At 35.4% G+C, this 20,237-nt stretch overlaps 1 non-coding gene across 1 annotated transcript; it reads left to right on the top strand.

Annotated features, from left to right (window-relative positions):
• Positions 1-7,677: 7,677 nt before the first annotated feature.
• LOC112768070 (small nucleolar RNA R71) lies at positions 7,678-7,785 on the top strand. Its single transcript, XR_003185509.1, has one exon. It is a non-coding gene; the product is annotated as a small nucleolar RNA R71 (small nucleolar RNA).
• Positions 7,786-20,237: the final 12,452 nt, after the last annotated feature.

The following is a 20,237-nucleotide window of genomic DNA, read 5'->3' as shown; positions in this document are numbered from 1 at the left end:
GATGAATTGTTGATATTTGGATACTGAGTTATGAATGGACAGTGGTTGAGATGAGTCGGGGACTCGGATTGAAGTGATGGATCTCTGTACACTGAAAATATTTTTGAAAACCACTGAGATAATATTTTTATATGATATTATAAGACGCTATGCGCCCGGGTAGGGGCTGTGTAACAGCCCAGACCACCCGCTAGCACGATATTGTCCACTTTGGCACACAAGGCCTCACGGTTTTGCCTTTGACGATAGGGATGATAGCCGAAGCCCCCACACTCACTCGTCAAAACGCGTCATGCTAGGGAGAGGTATCCACACCCTTATAAGGCATGCTTCGTTCCCCTCTCCAACCGATGTGGGCCTTACAATCCACCCCCTAAGGGAGCCCAGCGCCCTCGCTAGCACATCGATCCGGGTTCTAGCTCTGATACCATCTGTAACAGCCCAGGCCACCCGCTAGCACGATATTGTCCGCTTTGGCACACAAGGCCTCACGGTTTTGCCTTTGACGATAGGGATGATAGCCGAAGCCCCCCACACTCACTCGTCAAAACGCATCATGCTAGGGAGAGGTATCCACACCCTTATAAGGCATGCTTCGTTCCCCTCTCCAACCGATGTGGGCCTTACAGGCTGAGGTTGGATCCCGCCTGTTCGAGGTAGCGGCGGCGGCGTAAGGGCGGTGGTTCGTCCCGCTTGCGCTTAAATGTGAGGTCGGTGGCAATAGATCCCGCTCGCATCCCTTTGGATCTATAGGGTGTGTAGGCGCCGGTACCTAGACAGTGATCCGGGCATTATATCTCAGGGGTTTCCATATGAGAAATCTGAAGGGCGACGTCTCCATGGAGATGTGTCGGGTTGGCAGTTGAACCGACAATGTGATATCACAGCCAGTAGGGCAGGCATTCATCATATGCATTTTCTATCTGTTTGTATGCTTTGCTTACTTGTAATGGTTTGCCAAATTGATTAACATGCCTAATTTCTATCTGAATTATTTGCTTTATATGCTTCTACTTGTGAGTTACTTGCCTTGTATATTACCTGTGTTTTCTACTAGGATTGAGGAGGTTCGGAAGGCGGTGGCGATGGGATCGCATGGAGGATAGGTTGGTGAAGGCTGTGGGATAGCGGTGTTTGTTTAGAATAGAAATCCCCTAAGATAGTGGTATGCGAAATTGTTACTCGGGTTGTGAATTATTGTTCGAAATTGATTCCCTGGCGATGGCACCAAAAACGGATGCACAGAACCATGGTCTAAATATATCTTCACAACTTCGCATAACTAACCAGCAAGTGCACTGGGTCGTCCAAGTAATACCTTACGTGAGTAAGGGTCGAATCCCACGGAGATTGTTGGTATGAAGCAAGCTATGGTCACCTTGTAAATCTCAGTCAGGCGGATATAAAATGGTTATGGAGTTTTCGAAATTAATAATAAAATAAGGATAGAAGTACTTATGTAGATCATTGGTGAGAATTTCAGATAAGCGCATAGAGATGCTTTCGTTCCTCTGAACCTCCTGCTTTCCTGCTGTCTTCATCCAATCAGTCTTACTCCTTTCTATGGCTGGCTTTATGCAAGGGCATCACCGTTGTCAGTGGCTACATCCCCTCCTCTTGTGAAAATGGTCCAAGATGCCCTGTCACGGCACGGCTAATCATCTGAGGTTCCCGATCATGCTGGAATAGGATTCACCCTCCTTTTGTGTCTGTCACTACACCCAGCACTCGCGAGTTTGAAGCTCGTCACAGTCATTCAATCATTGAATCCTACTCGGAATACCACAGACAAGGTTTAGACTTTCCGGATTCTCTTGAATGCCGCCATCATTCTAGCTTACACCACGAAGATTCTGATTAAGAGATCTAAGAGATACTCATTAAATCTAATGTAGAACGGAAGTGGTTGTCAGGCACGCGTTCATAGGGAATGATGATGATTGTCACGTTCATCACATTCAGGTTGAAGTACGAATGAATATCTTAGAAACGAAATAAGATGAATTGAATAGAAAACAGTAGTACTTTGCATTAATCTTTGAGGAACAGCAGAGCTCCACACCTTAATCTATGGAGTGCAGAAACTCTACCGTTAAAAATACATAAGTGAAAGGTCCAGGCATGGCCGAATGGCCAGCCCCCAAATGTGATCAATAGATCAAAAGATAATCCAAAGATGTCTAATACAATAGTAAAAAGTCCTATTTATAATAAACTAGCTACTAGGGTTTACAGAAGTAAGTAATTGATGCATAAATCCACTTTCGGGGCCCACTTGGTGTGTGCTTGGGCTGAGCTTGAATGTTACACGTGCAGAGGCTCTTTCTGGAGTTGAACGCCAGCTTTTGTGCCAGTTTGGGCGTTGAACTCCACTTTGCAACTTGTTTCTGGCGCTGGACGCCAGAATTGGGCAGAGAGCTGGCGTTGAACGCCAGTTTGCGTCGTCTAAACTCGGGAAAAGTATGGACTATTATATATTGCTGGAAAGCCCTGGATGTCTACTTTCCAACGCAATTAGAAGCGCGCCATTTCGAGTTCTGTAGCTCCAGAAAATCCATTTTGAGTGCAGGGAGGTCAGAATCCAACAGCATCAGCAGTCCTTCTTCAACCTATGAATCTGATTTTTGCTCAAGTCCCTCAATTTCAGCCAGAAAATACCTGAAATCACAGAAAAACATACAAACTCATAGTAAAGTCCAAAAATGTGAATTTAACATAAAAACTAATGAAAACATCCCTAAAAGTAACTAGATTCTACTAAAAACATACTAAAAACAATGCCAAAAAGCGTATAAATTATCCGCTCATCACAACACCAAACTTAAATTGTTGCTTGTCCCCAAGCAACTGAAAATAAAATAGGATAAAAAGAAGAGAATATACTGTAAATTCCAAACTATCAATGAAACATAGCTCCAATTAGATAAGCGGGACTTGTAGCTTTTTGCCTCTTGAATAGTTTTGGCATCTCACTTCATCCATTGAAGTTCAGAATGATTGGCTTCTATAGGAACTCAGAGTTCAGATAGTGTTATTGACTCTCCTAGTTCAGTATGATGATTCTTGAACACAGCTATTTTATGAGTCTTGGCCGTGGCCCTAAGCACTTTGTTTTCCAGTATTACCACCGGATACATAAATGCCACAGACACATAATTGGGTGAACCTTTTCAGATTGTGACTCAGCTTTGCTAAAGTCCCCAATTAGAGGTGTCCAGGGTTCTTAAGCACGCTCTTTTTTTTTTTTTTTGCTTTGGACCTTGACTTTAACCGCTCAGTCTCAAGTTTTCACTTGACACCTTCACGCCACAAGCACATGGTTAGGGACAGCTTGATTTAGCCGCTTAGGCCAGGATTTTATTCCTTTAGGCCCTCCTATCCACTGATGCTCAAAGCCTTGTGATCCTTTTTATTTACCCTTGCCTTTTGGTTTTAAGGGTTATTGGCTTTTTGCTCTTGCCTCTTGGTTTTAAGAGCTTTTGGCTTTTTCTGCTTGCTTTTTTTTCTTTCTATTTTTTTTCGCCTATTTTATTTTATTTTATTTTTTATTTTTTGCAAGCTTTGTTCTTTGCTGCTTTTTCTTGCTTCAAGAATCATTTTTTTGATTTTTCAGATTATCAAATAACATGTCTCCTAGTCATCATTCTTTCAAGAGCCAACATATTTAACATTCTTAAACAACAACTTCAAAAGACATATGCACTGTTCAAGCATACATTCAGAAAACAAGAAGCATTGTCACCACATCAATATAATTAAACTATGTTCAAGGATAAATTCAAAACTCATGTACTTCTTGTTCTTTTGAATTAAAACATTTTTCATTTAAGAGAGGTTATGGATTCATAGGACATTCATAACTTTAAGACAAAGTTACTAACTACTAATGATCATGTAATGAAGACACAAACATAGATAAGCACTTAACATAGAGAAAACAAAAAACAGAGAAAGTAAGAACAAGGAATGAGTCCACCTTAGTGATGGTGGCGTTTCCTTCTTGAGGAACCAATGATGTCCTTGAGCTCTTCTATGTCCTTTCCTTGTCTTTGTTGCTCCTCCCTCATTGCTTTTTGATCTTCTCTAATTTCATGAAGGATGATGGAGTGCTCTTGATGTTCCACCCTTAGTTGTCCCATGTTGGAACTTAATTCTCCTAGGGAGGTGTTGATTTGCTCCCAATAGTTTTGTGGAGGAAAATGCATATGAGGCATCTCCGGGATCTCATAGTGATGAGCTTCCTACGCCTCTTGAGCTCCATGAATGGGCTCTCTTGCTTGCTCCATCTTTTTCTTAGTGATGGGCTTCTCTTCCTCAATGTGAATGTCTCCTTCTATGGAAGCTCCAGCTGAGTAACATAGATGGCAGATAAGATGAGGAAAAGCTATTTTGTAGAGTTCAAGGGAGATGACTTCATGAACTTCTACTTCCTCTCCAATCATGATGCTATGGATCATGATGGCCCGATCCACAGTAACTTCAGATCGGTTGCTAGTGGGGATGATGGAGCGTTGGATGAACTCCAACCATCCTCTAGCCACAGGCTTGAGGTCCAGTCTTCTTAATTGAACCGGCTTGCCTTTGGAGTCAATCTTCCATTGGGCTCCTTCCACACATATGTCCATGAGGACTTGGTCTAACCTTTGATTAAAGTTGACCCTTCTAGTGTAGGGGCGCTCATCTCCTTGCATCATAGGCAAGTTAAACGCCAACCTCACATTCTCCGGACTAAAATCTAGGTATTTCCCCCGAACCATTGTAACATAATTCTTTGGATTCGGGTTCTTACTTTGATCATGGTTCCTAGTGATCCATGCATTGGCATAGAACTCTTGAACCATTAGGATACCGACTTGTTGGATGGGGTTTGTTAGAACTTCCCAACCTCTTCTTTGGATTTCATGTCGGATCTCTGGATACTCATTCTTCTTGAGCTTGAAAGGGACCTCGGGGATCACCTTCTTCTTGGCCACAACATCATAGAAGTGGTCTTGATGAGCTTTGGAGATGAATCTTTCCATCTCCCATGACTCGGAGGTGGAAGCTTTTGTCTTCCCTTTTCCTTTTCTAGAGGATTCTCTGGTCTTAGGTGCCATCAATGGTAATGGAAAAACAAAAAGCTTATGCTTTTACCACACCAAACTTAGAATTTTGCTCGCCCTCGAGCAAAAGAAGAAAGAATAGAAGGAGAAGAAGAAGATATGGAGGAGAGGGAGAGGGGTTGTGTTTCGGCCAAGAAGAGAAAAGAGGGTTGTGTTGTGTGAAAATGAAGAATAATGGAGGGCTATATATAGTGGGGGGAGAGGGTGTTAGGTTCGGCCATTTAGGGTGGGAAATTGATTTTGAATTTTGAAGGTAGGTGGAGTTTATGAGGTAGGTTTATGGGGAAGAGTGGATGGATGTGAGTGGTGAAGTGGTGATAGGGAAGAGAGATTGAGGTGATTGGTGAAGGGTTTTGGGGAAGAGTGTTTATGGGATTGTGTGAAAGAGGGGTGAGAAGAAGTGAGTGGAGGTAGGTGGGGATCCTGTGGGGTCCACAGATCCTGAGGTGTTCAAGGATTTACAACCTTGCACCAAATTAGGCATGTAAAATGCCCTTGCACACAACTCTGGGCGTTCAGCGCCAGGTTGGTGCCCATTTTGGGCGTTCAACGCCCATTTGTTGCCCATTTCTGGGCGTTCAGCGCCAGCTCTTCTCCAGGGTGCAATTCTGGCGTTCAGCGCCCAGATGCTGCCCATTTTGGGCGTTCAGCGCCAGAACCATGCTCTGTTCTGGCGTTGAACACCAGACAGGTGCTTCCTCCAGGGTGTGATTTTTCTTCCGCTGTTTTTGATTCTGTTTCTAAATTTTTCATTTTTTGTGTGACTCCACATGATCATGAACCTAATAAAACATGAAAAATAATGAAAATTAGATAAATAAACATTGGGTTGCCTCCCAACAAGCGCTTCTTTAATGTCAATAGCTTGACAGTGGGCTCTCATGGAGCCTCACAGATGTGCAGAGCTTTGTTGAAACCTCCCAACACCAAACTTAGAGTTTGGATATGGGGGTTTGACACCAAACTTAGAGTTTGGTTGTGGCCTCCCAACACCAAACTTAGAGTTTGACTGTGGGGGCTTTGTTTGATTCTGCTTTGAGAGAAGCTTTTTATGCTTCCTCTCCATGGATGCAGAGAGATATCCTTGAGTTGTAAACACAAGGTTATCCTCATTTATTTGAAGGATCAATTCTCCTCTGTCCACATCAATCACAGCTCTTGCTGTGGCTAGGAAAAGCCTTCCTAGGATGATGGATTCATCCTTTTCCTTTCCAGTGTCTAGGACTATGAAATCAGCAGGGATGTAAAGGCCTTCAACCTTTACTAACACGTCCTCTACTTTTCCATAAGCCTATTTTCTTGAATTGTCTGCCATCTCTAATGAGATTTTAGCAGATTGCACCCCATAGATTCCCAATTTCTCTATTACAGAGAGGGGCATGAGTTTTATCCCTGAACCAAGGTCACACATAGCCTTAAAGATCATGGTGCCTATGGTACAAGGTATTATGAACTTTCCAGGATCCTGTCTCTTCTGAGGCAATGTCAGTTGATCTAGATCACTTAGTTCATTGGTGAACAAGGGAGGTTCATCTTCCCAAGTTTCAATGCCAAATAATTTGGCATTCAGCTTCATGATTGCACCAAGGAACTTGGCAGCTTGCTCTTCAGTAACATCCTCATTCTCTTCAGAAGAGGAGTACTCATCAGAGCTCATGAATGGCATAAGGAGGTTCAATGGAATCTCTATGGTCTCTAGATGAGTCTCAGATTCCTTAGGTTCCTCAGAGGGAAACTCCTTATTGATCACTGGACATCCCAGGGGGTCTTCCTCCTTGGGATTCACGTCCTCTCCTACCTTCATAGGTTCGGCCACGGTGATTAGTTCAATGGCCTTGCACTCTCCTTTTGGATTTTCTTCTGTATTGCTTGGGAGAGTACTAGGAGGGATTTCAGTGATCCTTTTACTCAGCTGGCCCACTTGTGCTTCCAAATTTCTAATGGAAGACCTTGTTTCATTCATGAAACTTACAGTGGCCTTGGATAGATCAGAGACTAAGTTTGCTAAATTAGAGGTATTTTGTTCAGAGTTCTCTGTCTGTTGCTGAGTGGATGATGAAAAAGGTTTATTATTGTTAAACCTGTTTCTTCCACCATTATTAAAGCCTTGTTAAGGCCTTTGGTCCTTCCATGAGAGATTTGGATGATTTCTCTATGATGGATTATATGTGTTTCCATAAGGTTCACCCATATAATTTACCTCTGCTAATGCAGGGTTTTCAGGATCATAAGCTTCTTCTTCAGAAGATGCCTCTTGAGTACTGTTGGGTGCAGCTTGCATTCCATTCAGACTCTGAGAAATCATATTGACTTTCTGAGTCAATATTTTATTCTGAGCCAATATGGCATTCAGAGTATCAATTTCAAGAACTCCCTTCTTCTGAGGCGTCCCATTACTCACAGGATTCCTCTCAGAAGTGTACATGAACTGGTTATTAGCAACCATGTCAATGAGTTCTTGAGCTTCTGCAGGCATTTTCTTTAGGTGAATGGATCCACCTGCAGAGGTATCCAATGACATTTTAACTAATTCAGACAGACCATCATAGAATATATCCAGGATGGTCCATTCTGAAAGCATGTCAGAAGGACACTTTTTGGTCAGTTGCTTGTATCTTTCCCAAGCTTCATAGAGGGATTCACCTTCTTTCTGTCTGAAGGTTTGAACATCCACTCTAAGCTTGCTCAGCTTTTGAGGAGGAAAGAACTTGGCTAAGAAAGCCGTGACCAGCTTGTCCCAAGAGTTCAGGCTATCTCTGGGTTGAGAGTCCAACCACACTCTAGCTCTGTCTCTTACAGCAAAAGGAAAAAGCATGAGCCTGTAGACTTCAGAATCTACTCCATTAGTCTTAACAGTATCACATATCTGCAAGAATTCAGTTAAGAACTGAAAAGGATCTTTAGATGGAAGTCCATGAAACTTGCAGTTTTGCTGCATCAGAGAAACTAATTGAGGTTTCAGCTCAAAGTTGTTTGCTTCAATGGCAGGAATGTAGATGCTTCTTCCATGTAAATTAGAATTAGGTGCAGTAAAGTCACCAAGCATTCTCCTTGCATTATTGTTGTTGGGTTCAGCTGCCATCTCCTTTACTTGTTCGAAATTTTCAATAAGGTTGTCTTTGGATTGTTGTAATTTAGCTTCTCTTAGTTTCCTCTTCAGAGTCCTTTCAGGTTCTGGATCAGCTTCAACAAGAATGCCTTTTTCCTTGTTCCTGCTCATAAGAAAGAGAAGAGAACAAGAAAAGAAGAGGAATCCTCTATGTCACAGTAAAGAGGTTCCTTATTGTTAGTAGAAGAAGAGAAGAAGAAAAAAAAATTCGAACACAGATAGAAGAGGGGGTTCGAATTTGGTGAGTGATGTGAGGAAGAGAAGTGTTAGTAGATGAATAAATAATTAGAAGGAGATGAGGGAGAAGGATTTTCGAAAATTATTTTTGAAAAAGGGTTAGTGATTTTCGAAAATGGTTTTTGAAAAAGGTTAGTAATTTTCGAAAATTTTTAAAATCAAAGATTAAAATAATTAGTTAATTAAAAAGAATTTTTTTGAAAAAGAGGGAGATATTTTCGAAAATTAGAGAGAGAGAGTTAGTTAGGTGGTTTTGAAAAAGATAAGAAACAAACAAAAAGTTAGTTAGTTAGTTGAAACAAATTTTGAAAATCAATTTTGAAAAGATAAGAAGATAAGAGGTTAGAAAAGATATTTTGAAATCAAATTTTTGAAAAGGATAAGATAAGAAGATATTTTTGAAAAGATATGATAGAAATTAGTTTTTTGAAAGAGATTTGATTTTTAAAATCACAATTAATGACTTGATTCACAAGAAATCATAAGATATGATTCTAGAACTTAAAGTTTGAATCTTTCTTAAGAAGCAAGTAACAAACTTGAAATTTTTGAATCAAAACATTAATTGGTGATGTTATTTTCGAAAATTATGTGATAAAGATAAGAAAAAGATTTTTGAAAAACATTTTTATAATTTTCGAAAATAACTAAGAAAAATGAAAAAGATTTGATTTTTGAAAAAGATTTTGAAAAAGATGAGATTTTTAAATTGAAAATTTGATTTGACTCATAAGAAACAACTAGATTTTAAAAATTTTTGAAAAAGTCAAATCTAATTTTCGAAATTTTAAGAGAGAAAACGGGAAAGATATTTTTTTGATTTTTGAATTTTTAATGATGAGAGAGAAAAACATGAAAATTATGCAATGCATGAAGATTTTTAGATCAAAACAATGAATGCATGCAAAAATGCTATGAATGTCAAGATGAACACCAAGAACACTTTGAATGTCAAGATGAACACCAAGAACATATTTTTGAAAAATTTTTAATGCAAAGAAAATATGCAAGGCACCAAACTTAGAAATCTTTAATGCTTAGGCACTAAGAATTCAAGAATGCATATGAAAAACACCATACAACACAAAACAAGAAAACATCAAGATCAAACAAGAAGACTTACCAAGAACAACTTGAAGATCATGAAGAACACTATGAATGCATGAATTTTCGAAAAATGCAAGATGCACATGCAACTGACACCAAACTTAAAATCTGACTCAAGACTCAAACAAGAAACACAAAATATTTTTTATTTTTATGATTTTATGAATTTTTTTTTGTATTTTCTTTTAATTTTTTCGAAAAAACATTTTTGAAAAAGAAAAATAAGGATTCTAAAATTTTTAATATGAATTCTAGGAATCTTGCCATGTTAGTCTAAAGCTCCAATCAAAGGGTCAGGCATGGCTTAATAGCCAGCCAAGCTTTAGTCAAAATATGAGTGTAATTCATTCAATTTTAAGCCAAAACTTCAGTCCAAAGAATTTAGACATGGCTTTACAGCCAGCCAGGCTTCAACATGCTTCATGAAACACTAGAATTCATTCTTAAAAATTCTAAAGAAAAATATATTTTTGAAAACATTTTTATTTTAAGATTTTTTTTCGAAAACAAAGGAGAAATTTTTGAAAAATTTTTGAAAAATTTTTGACAAGAAAACAAAAAGAAATTTACCTAATCTGAGCAACAGGATGAACCGTCAGTTGTCCAAACTCAAACAATCCCCGGCAACGGCGCCAAAAACTTGGTATGCGAAATTGTTACTCAGGTTGTGAATTATTGTTCGAAATTGATTCCCTGGCGATGGCACCAAAAACGGATGCACAGAACCATGGTCTAAACATATCTTCACAACTTCGCATAACTAACCAGCAAGTGCACTGGGTCGTCCAAGTAATACCTTACGTGAGTAAGGGTCGAATCCCACGGAGATTGTTGGTATGAAGCAAGCTATGGTCACCTTGTAAATCTCAGTCAGGCGGATATAAAATGGTTATGGAGTTTTTGAAATTAATAATAAAATAAGGATAGAAGTACTTATGTAGATCATTGGTGAGAATTTCAGATAAGCGCATAGAGATGCTTTCGTTCCTCTGAACCTCTGCTTTCCTGCTATCTTCATCCAATCAGTCTTACTCCTTTCCATGGCTGGCTTTATGCAAGGGCATCACCGTTGTCAGTGGCTACATCCCCTCCTCTTGTGAAAATGGTCCAAGATGCCCTGTCATGGCACGGCTAATCATCTGAGGTTCCCGATCATGCTGGAATAGGATTCACCCTCCTTTTGCGTCTGTCACTACGCCCAGCACTCGCGAGTTTGAAGCTCGTCACAGTCATTCAATCATTGAATCCTACTCGGAATACCACATACAAGGTTTAGACTTTCCGGATTCTCTTGAATGCCGCTATCATTCTAGCTTACACCACGAAGATTCTGATTAAGAGATCTAAGAGATACTCATTCAATCTAATGTAGAACGGAAGTGGTTGTCAGGCACGCGTTCATAGGGGATGATGATGATTGTCACGTTCATCACATTCAGGTTGAAGTGCGAATGAATATCTTAGAAGCAAAATAAGATGAATTGAATAGAAAACAGTAGTACTTTGCATTAATCTTTGAGGAATAGCAGAGCTCCACACCTTAATCTATGGAGTGCAGAAACTCTACCGTTGAAAATACATAAGTGAAAGGTCCAGGCATGGCCGAATGGCCAGCCCCCAAACGTGATCAATAGATCAAAAGATAATCCAAAGATGTCTAATACAATAGTAAAAAGTCCTATTTATAATAAACTAGCTACTAAGATTTACAGAAGTAAGTAATTGATACATAAATCCACTTCCGGGGCCCACTTGGTGTGTGCTTGGGCTGAGCTTGAATGTTACACGTACAGAGGCTCTTTCTAGAGTTGAACGCCAGCTTTTGTACCAGTTTGGGCGTTGAACTCCACTTTGCAACTTGTTTCTGGCGCTGGACGCCAGAATTGGGCAGAGAGCTGGCGTTGAATGCCAGTTTGCGTCATCTAAACTCGGGAAAAGTATGGACTATTATATATTTCTGGAAAGCCCTAGATGTCTACTTTCCAACGCAATTGGAAGCGCACCATTTCGAGTTCTGTAGCTCCATAAAATCCATTTTGAGTGTAGGGAGGTCAGAATCCAACAACATCAGCAATCCTTCTTCAACCTCTGAATCTGATTTTTGCTCAAGTCCCTCAATTTCAGCCAGAAAATACCTGAAATCACAGAAAAACACACAAACTCATAGTAAAGTCCCGAAATGTGAATTTAACATAAAAACTAATGAAAACATCCCTAAAAGTAACTAGATTCTACTAAAAACATACTAAAAACAATGCCAAAAAGCGTATAAATTATCCGCTCATCAGATAGATAACCCTATTTATTTATGTTAAGGTAGGAATAATTATGATTATTTGTTTTAGAATGCTTTTAAGTTGAATCTTGTGAAGGATATGGGGCTTAGGATTGCCTTTGGCGTCCCGGGGTCTTATATCCTACATCACTGGGCACTGTTACCATACTGAGAACCTCCGGTTCTCATACCATATCTTTGTTGTGTTTTTTAGATGCAGGTCGTAACCCACCTCAGTGAGTTGCTTTGGATGGTGTCAGAAGCGGAGGATTTTGGATTCTTTTGGAGTCTTTTTATTTTACCTTGTTTATACATCTCTCTTTTGTATTTTGTTTAGCCTAGAAGCTTGTATATGACCGAACAAACTTGTATAAGCTGTTTTTTTAACTGTCAGGATTCTGTATGGTTCTGTATACCTGTATATGGCTAGCCGGCTTAAACTCTGCGAGTCGAGGCTAGTTTCCTATGATATTATATACTTATATTTTGTTGTATCTCGTCTATTTCTTGTGCCTTAAGATAGTACGCTTTGCGCTTTTGAAATCCTGTCTTTAAGCTATATCCTTCATCGGGCTTCTAGATTATATTATCCCTTCTATATGTTATACGTATGAGCTTTAGAACTGTCATAATCTCTGATTAATCTTTGTCTTATGGCGCGAGGTAAGGCTTAGGGTAATTAGGGTGTTACAAAATTTATTTATGCATATGATGATGTATAAGGAGAATTAATTTTATACTTGAACCTAGACAACCTAGGGGTATAAAATATAATTCAGTTGAATAATTGTCTGACAACCAGATAATTATTCGGGATTATAATTATATGGGATATAATTTAATCATGTTTATTTAGAATAGGTATGAGTAACAACTTGACAACCAAGGTACTTATTCACGATTCTAAATAATTTTGCCAGAAATATAAATTTCTTGATTTACTCTTAAATTTTTTTAAATATGTCCATCTTTCATATGGCATACTTGAAAGTAATAAATTGGCTATACATTGAGAATTGTTCTTATGTATGAAAGGGTTATCATGGATATGATAATCCTATTGAAATAATATTGTCTAATAAAATTGGTGATAGAATAGTAAATACTTGTGAAGTATCTAAAATATTATTTTACTATAATATGGGTTGTTTTGACAACTATGAGTTCTAATTTCAAAAGCATATACCCACTATTTATTACTAAACATCTTGAGAAGATGTATGGTGCCCAAAGTAAAATAGTATGACTATCAAAGATTTTGTTTAAACTAGTGGGAATATTGGACGATATATTTTGAATTAAACAACTTTAGAAGTTAGAATACCATTAGAAAAATGGCTTTAGCGAGAATTATTCTTGCAACCATCTTTTGGAGATTTATTTTGTTACAAACAATTTATAATTAGCCTTAATATGATTAATGTTTGTGATCTTTTTAGAAAAAATCAATATGAGTATTGAGGATACGAATCAAACTTGTTCTTAAGGGTTGGTTTGACCAATAATAAAGATATTGAATATTTTTATTATAAGAGCTTAAAGTAAAATCTCTAACATCTAATTGATATTCTATTGAATAGAGAATGAGATTCTCTCAACGCACAAATACTAGTACTCTATGTACTCCATCATGTTTAAAGAAACATGGATTTTGATTTAGCTGAGGATCACTGTTTATTAAATACTAGCGGCTCAACAAGCACTAACGTGCCTGTTCAGCCACTTTTTTATTGTTTTTAGGAAATTAATTTTATTTTTTTGTTAATATATTATTTACTTTTCAAATTTATTAGATAAGTATTTTTTTATTTTAATATTGATGTGATCTTATTTATATCATATTTTGTTGAAATTAAAATTACTATAAAACAATTTAAAATGTTAAATTATAAAATCACACAATAAAGAGGTAATATAAAATGGTCATAGTTTAAAGTTCTAGGTAATATATGAGGTGAAATATTCGATAGAGTAAATTTTTATTCTCAACTATGCTAAAATATATAAAAAGTATTTTCAGAATGATAATGCTTCTATTGTATTTCTTTAAAAATTTTGAATGTCGTCTATTAATTTATAATATTTTTAATTTAATTTTTTAAATTTATTATGACAAAATAACGATATGATGAGGATTTTGTCCGCTAAAATTGCGAAAATATTTTTAAAAATTAGTTTATTCATTGTACTTTATTTTGTTTTTTTTGGGTGTTTATGTTATATTTCATACATTATTAAATTTTAATTTGATAAGTTTTTTTATCATCAAGGACTTATTATCTAGTTACTGTAATTTAATTAAGATTTATTTTTCATCACTAAATGATATTATATGTATTACGGTTATTGCCATTAAATAATATTTGTAGTAGCATTTGTTTAGTTTGTACTTAAATTAGTTATTCAATAAAAATTTGTCCGGTAACTCATAAAAATATATACAATATTATCTATGTTTTTAATTTGAGAATTTTTAATTTAGTTACCTATTGACTTGTAATATTTAATATAGTATTTAGATATTTTTTAAGAAATTAGAACACATTTTGTCATGACCAAATTTTACTATCTATTAAATTTTTAATTGGATAAAGATTTTATAATAAAAAAGATCCATATAATTTGTACAATACATTAATAAATACATGAGATAAAATAAAACATATTTTTGTACTATTTTTCAATAGTTGTTGTTTTGTGTTTAAGGTAGATCTTTTCTAATTTTACTATTTAATTTTAAAAGATATATGTTGTTACCAAAATTTTATTACAAAGTTATTGTTATTATTAGTCTTATGAATGTATTGCCTATTTAAAATTTATAGTATTTGTTAATTATTTGTTTTATTTTTTTATTATAGAATTCATAATTTTGTTTGACATTAGGCATTTTATATAGTAGTGTACAATATCAAACCTCTTAATTTATTCAATACAAAAAATATTTTAAATGAATATTATACGATGAAGATAAAATATTAAAAATATAAGTAGAGTAAGTAAGTACTAACTATTCATATTTGCATGGCTTTTAACATTTTTTGTAACTGGTTCATTATAAGAGATTGATTGAGGCATTGAATTAGTAGCAGTGGTGTCTCGACCTACACTTATACCAAAAATATACAAACTTAATATGTTGTAGATTATCTTAAAAAATTAAAAATTAGTTCTTAGAAAACAAATCAAATAGTGTAAATTAAGTTAATTAATTTTGTTAATCTTCTATATTAAGATTTAATGTATAGGCAAAATGATTTAAAATGACGTTATTACATGTTTTAAATATATAGGGTACTAACCAGTTAGGACATCACTACATCTTTTACTTGAACAGCTTCATTATAATGTGATTCCAGACCTATATATTTAAAGAGCAATATAGATAATCTATACCAATATATAATGGGGATACAGAAGTTTGGTATCCAATTCTTTCTTCCTATTTTATCCATGTTTTCTTTTTATTAAAAACTGGCTTTATCCCACGACAGAACATAAAAACTGATTTCAATAAAAAAAACTACTACTAGGCATGGTTCTGAAAACCAAACCGGACCGGCCGGTTCAACCGGAATAACTGGGAACCGGTCACCTAGCCGGTCCGGGTAAGGTCAGAAACCGTCTAGCAAAAAACCGGTGAAAAAATCGGTCGAACCGGCAGTTAACCAGTGAACCGGGACAACCATTCGATTTTTTAGCGGTTTTTTGGTTTAGTTACTCCCTCCAAAACGGTGCCGTTTTGAGCCCTTTAGAAAAAAAAACACCTAAATAGCTACCCGATGCCCAGTCCCCCTAGCCCCCAGTCCCACTCATCTCTTCTCACTGAAAATTCAAAGAAAGACAAAGAAAAGAACCCTAGCAGCGTAGCCCCCCAGCCCCGGAACCCGCAGCCACCGTAACCTCCACAGCCACCGCATCCTCCACAGCCACTGCATCCCTGCAGCCTCGCAGCCACCACAGCCCCGCAGGCCCCATAGCCACCGCATCTCCTCTCTTCTGTTCGAGCTCTTTCTCTGTATTCGCTGATGTCACCGTCTCTTCTGTCGCCGCCGTCACTCCCCTTCCTCTTTGTCGCCGGTAAGCACTACCCTTCCTCTTGTTCATAATTTTCTGTGGAGTCTGTTGATTTTATTGTGGAGTTTGCTGATTTTAGTTTTACCGTGAAGTTTACTGAGTTAATTTGTTCATAATTTTGCTGTGAAGTTTCCTGATTTTATTGTGGAGTTTGCTGATTTTAGTTTTATGGTGGAGTTTGTTGATTATTTTGCTGATTTTAGTTTTTTTTTTGTTGTACATTGAAGATGGAGCAATCACAAAGAGTTAATTATATGAATTAATTAGTCTGTATTCTTGATTTGAATTCTGAATTATATGAATTAATCATTCTAAAGGTTGGATTTTGGATTTTGGATTTTGTATGTAATTTGTAATTTGGATTTCAGAATTTTGGATTCGGATCAGCTTCTTTAGCCATGACAAATTTCTCACCCAATTCAATCAATCATGGCATTGTGGAATATGATTGTACATGCTCACACACGTTCTGTCTCAAAGAGATTGTTTTCTAGAATGGTCACATTATATGATCATCATCATTTTCCAGAAAAGATGATTGAGGTATATTTTTATTGTACTATCAATCTTACTATACCTTGATGCAAGCTGTTCAGCAATTATAAGGTTAATTCTTCTATGCTTTGACATGGAGCTATCATGTTTGTAAGTTAGATATTTTGCAGACATGGAGGAGTTGCAGGTAAAACCTGATGAAGATACGGTCAGACGAGTGGCAAATGCCTTTAGAAAACCTGGCCAAGAAGAAAAGAGTAAATTTGTTACAAAATGATATGGTCTCAAGTGGAAATATATTCACTTTATTGGTGAACGGGTTAGTGTTAGAACAGAAGCTTGGGAAGAAGAAGGTCCATCTAGAAGTTGAAATTGGTGTATTCCAAATTGTCAATAAGGACACCAGTACACCACCACTTTCTATTACCTGGGATCTGCTGTTGTTGCCGATTATATTGTTACATTCCTAAAGCTGCTGTATTAGAGGTTCACTAGTTTGGTTTCTTAACATGTTTAGAGCTTAGCAGCTAACCAATCAGGGGAGGAAAAATTATTAGTGCTTCTGGTTTCATTGTAGAAAAAAAATTATATTATGCATTAAGAACAAATTGTATCCACCGTGATTATCTCTCTAATTTTTGGTTCATTGTTATGAGTTCTTATAATTGTGCAATTGTAATTTTATCCGTGTTTAACTAGTATACACTAGTCAACCAAACCTTATTAATAAATTTTTTTAAGAAAATTACTAATATCAAATTTTGAGGTATAATACTTTTTAGTCTCATGTTGAAGTATAACTCTAAAATTATTTTCATATTAAAATTTTTTGACTTAGAAATTATTGAATTTAAATATTTAAAATTATATATTAAATTTTTAATAATTATTTAATATTTAATTAAACCGATTGAACTCCGGTTGAACCCCGGTCGAACTATTGAACCAGTGAACCAGTTGTCTCACCGGTTCATTGACCGGTTTTGTTTTCGCAACCTTGCTACTAGGTACTCAATTCTTTTTATTTTATTTTATTTTTTCAAAAACTGGCTTTACCCCACGATAGATTTAAAACTGATTCACTTTTAACCCACGACAGAGTTTAAAGCTGATTCACTTTCAATAAAAAAAAACTATTACGTATTCAATTTAAATGCCGATTCACTTTCAGTAAAAAAAGCTTCTGCCCCTTCAATCGTACCTTATCCAAGAGAGTTAAATATCTTATTCACTTTCAATCGTGCTCTTGCAATCGTTTTTCTTCTTTGCGTTTTGCTACCTTACGTTCTGACAAATATAATTAGAAAATTCAACGAATCAGCAATCACATTATATCAACTAATATAATTCTTATTCCAAATCCATTGCCAAGTACAGGATTAACTACAATTAGAAAAATGGTCAGAGCCACCCATCATCATCGTCATCATTTTGTTTCAGGTAACATAAAACTTAACATGTATTATGATAATTTAATTTTTTTGGGCTATAAATTCAATTTTTGCTTAATATCTGTATTCTACTCTTTGAAAAATCTAGGATTGAAAGCGCATGATAATGGAGTTGGTCCAAATAACAAACGTCATAGTAACATAATTGGTTGGTATTCTATAAAAAAATTAATTAAATTAATATACACTATTTATACTAGCGGCTCAACAGGCACTAACGTGCCTATTCAGCCGCTTTTCTATTATTTTGAAGAAATTAATTTTATTTTTAAAATATATTATTCGTTCTTTAAATTTATTAGATTATCTTTTTTTAATTTTAATATTGACGTAATCTTATTTATATTATATTTTAGTGTTGGTGTTAATATATCATTTATCCTTTAAATTTGTCAAATAAGTATTTTTTTCATTATTTTAAAATTAATGTAGCCTTATTTATATGAAATTTTGTTGAGAGTAAAATTACTATAGAAAATCTTTAAAATGCTAAATTATAAAAGCACACAATAAAGATATATGTATATACTATCAGAAAAGGTATAGTTCAAGAAATAAGGTTCAAAATGTTATCCTAATTTAAAAAGAGTATATCTATAAACCCAAATGCACGTTAGTTATTTACGAAAGATTAATTTTGCCTGAATATCATGGATATTCATGTTTGTCTTCTTCTTTTTTAAGTGGTAGGCCAAAATATGATTCTGATTCTGAAGAGGCCTTCATTTTCCTACAAATAGTGGAAGGACAGAAGAAATGAACATGCTTATAAATTTCGTTTTTAAATATCAAACTATAAGAGTATTAACGAAAAAATTAGGAGAATACAAAGATAGTGTACCTGGAAAAAATCCTTCGTAATTCATCATACATCTCCTTGTCAATAACTTCTTGCATCTTGAAAAACTGTCAGATTTTATTTACCATAAAAATAACCATATAAATGCTTCAGGTTTATTCAATTAAATTGATTGCTTATTATAGGGAAAAATTCAAGTAAAACCTGTAGAATTGTGATATCTTATTTTGCATTGAACTTTTTGAAAGGACAAAAGAAATGACATTAATCCTTGTTTATCATTGACAAAATATAAATTAAATGGTATTACATCTTTTTTTGTTAGAAATTTTTTTTCTTAATAACAATTACCTGCAATGATATTGTTTTGTATCGAAATGAGTTAGTTATGTTCTTTTAAGTTCATGGCTGAAAAAAAAGGGTTAAAAGTTTAACATAATTGGTATATAGGACGAAATAGACGGAAATATTTATTATGTAATAAAAGTTTATTGCATTACCTTTTTTTTATCCAATATTTCTCTTTTTACCATCTTCCATAATTGAGTTTTGTCTGCTTTAACTATACCTCCCCAACCAATAGAATAAATTTTGATTGGATGAACCTGAGTCAATTTCACGTTTGATCAATAACACTAAAACAAAAATATGTATCATCAATGTAGTTGTCCTGTCATTAATGCTGTAATCCTTACTTTATTGTCGATTGGTCTCATTGATGCAATTGATTGCTCATCCTTCCATGTACTCCATAATAATTGGAATCCTGTTTCCTGTAATTTATTGCATATATGTACCACAATATGTTTCAATAGTGTTTTATATATTACTTTAGGATTAAGTAATGATACATCCCAAATAAGACATACGTCTACCTTTTATTGGTTTTAAAATTTTAATTTTTATAATTTTATTGCTAAAATTATAAAATTGATAGCAACATTTAAAGAAATTAAATTTCGAATTTTTTTCAAAGTAAATATAAACATTGCAAACTATAATTTCTTAAAAAACCAATAATGATATATTTTAAGGATGTATGTTTATTAATTTTTATAATTTATGTGAATCGTAGTTGGTGCATACCTGTTGGGTAAAGTAGAGGTTCCAGTTCCTTTCGCTTATCTCTTTGAATATGCTGATGAGCTCTCTTGATATTAATTTATCTGTTAAAAATCTTAGTCATTAGTTATTGAAATTAATAAACAAAACTATCTACTCCAATGTTGATATTGTAATGATAAAATTACCTAATACACGGATTATACTTATAAAAAGGCTCATGTATTTGCCAAGCACATAAATTACCTGAGGTGCAGGTAACAAAATTTCTTTGAACACCACATTCTTTGTGAAATGTCCCCTTTTTCCGTCTACTGTTCCTTCTTTGACTAAGATTTTTGTGGTTGACTGAGAAACACTTCGAGATAGAGCAACGTATAATTGACCATGGCTGAACACATGTTTAGGGAGATAGATCCCTACTTTAGGGATAGTTTTTCCTTGTGATTTATTTATCGTTAAGGCAAAACTCAACCTTACAGGAAATTGCTTTCTAATAAGCACAAAGGGTAATCCTGAGTTC

The sequence above is a fragment of the Arachis hypogaea genome, chromosome 17 (assembly GCF_003086295.3).
Source record: "Arachis hypogaea cultivar Tifrunner chromosome 17, arahy.Tifrunner.gnm2.J5K5, whole genome shotgun sequence".
NCBI lineage: Eukaryota > Viridiplantae > Streptophyta > Magnoliopsida > Fabales > Fabaceae > Arachis > Arachis hypogaea.
Note: the sequence above shows the minus strand (reverse complement) of the source record. Positions and strands in the feature narration are given on the sequence as shown.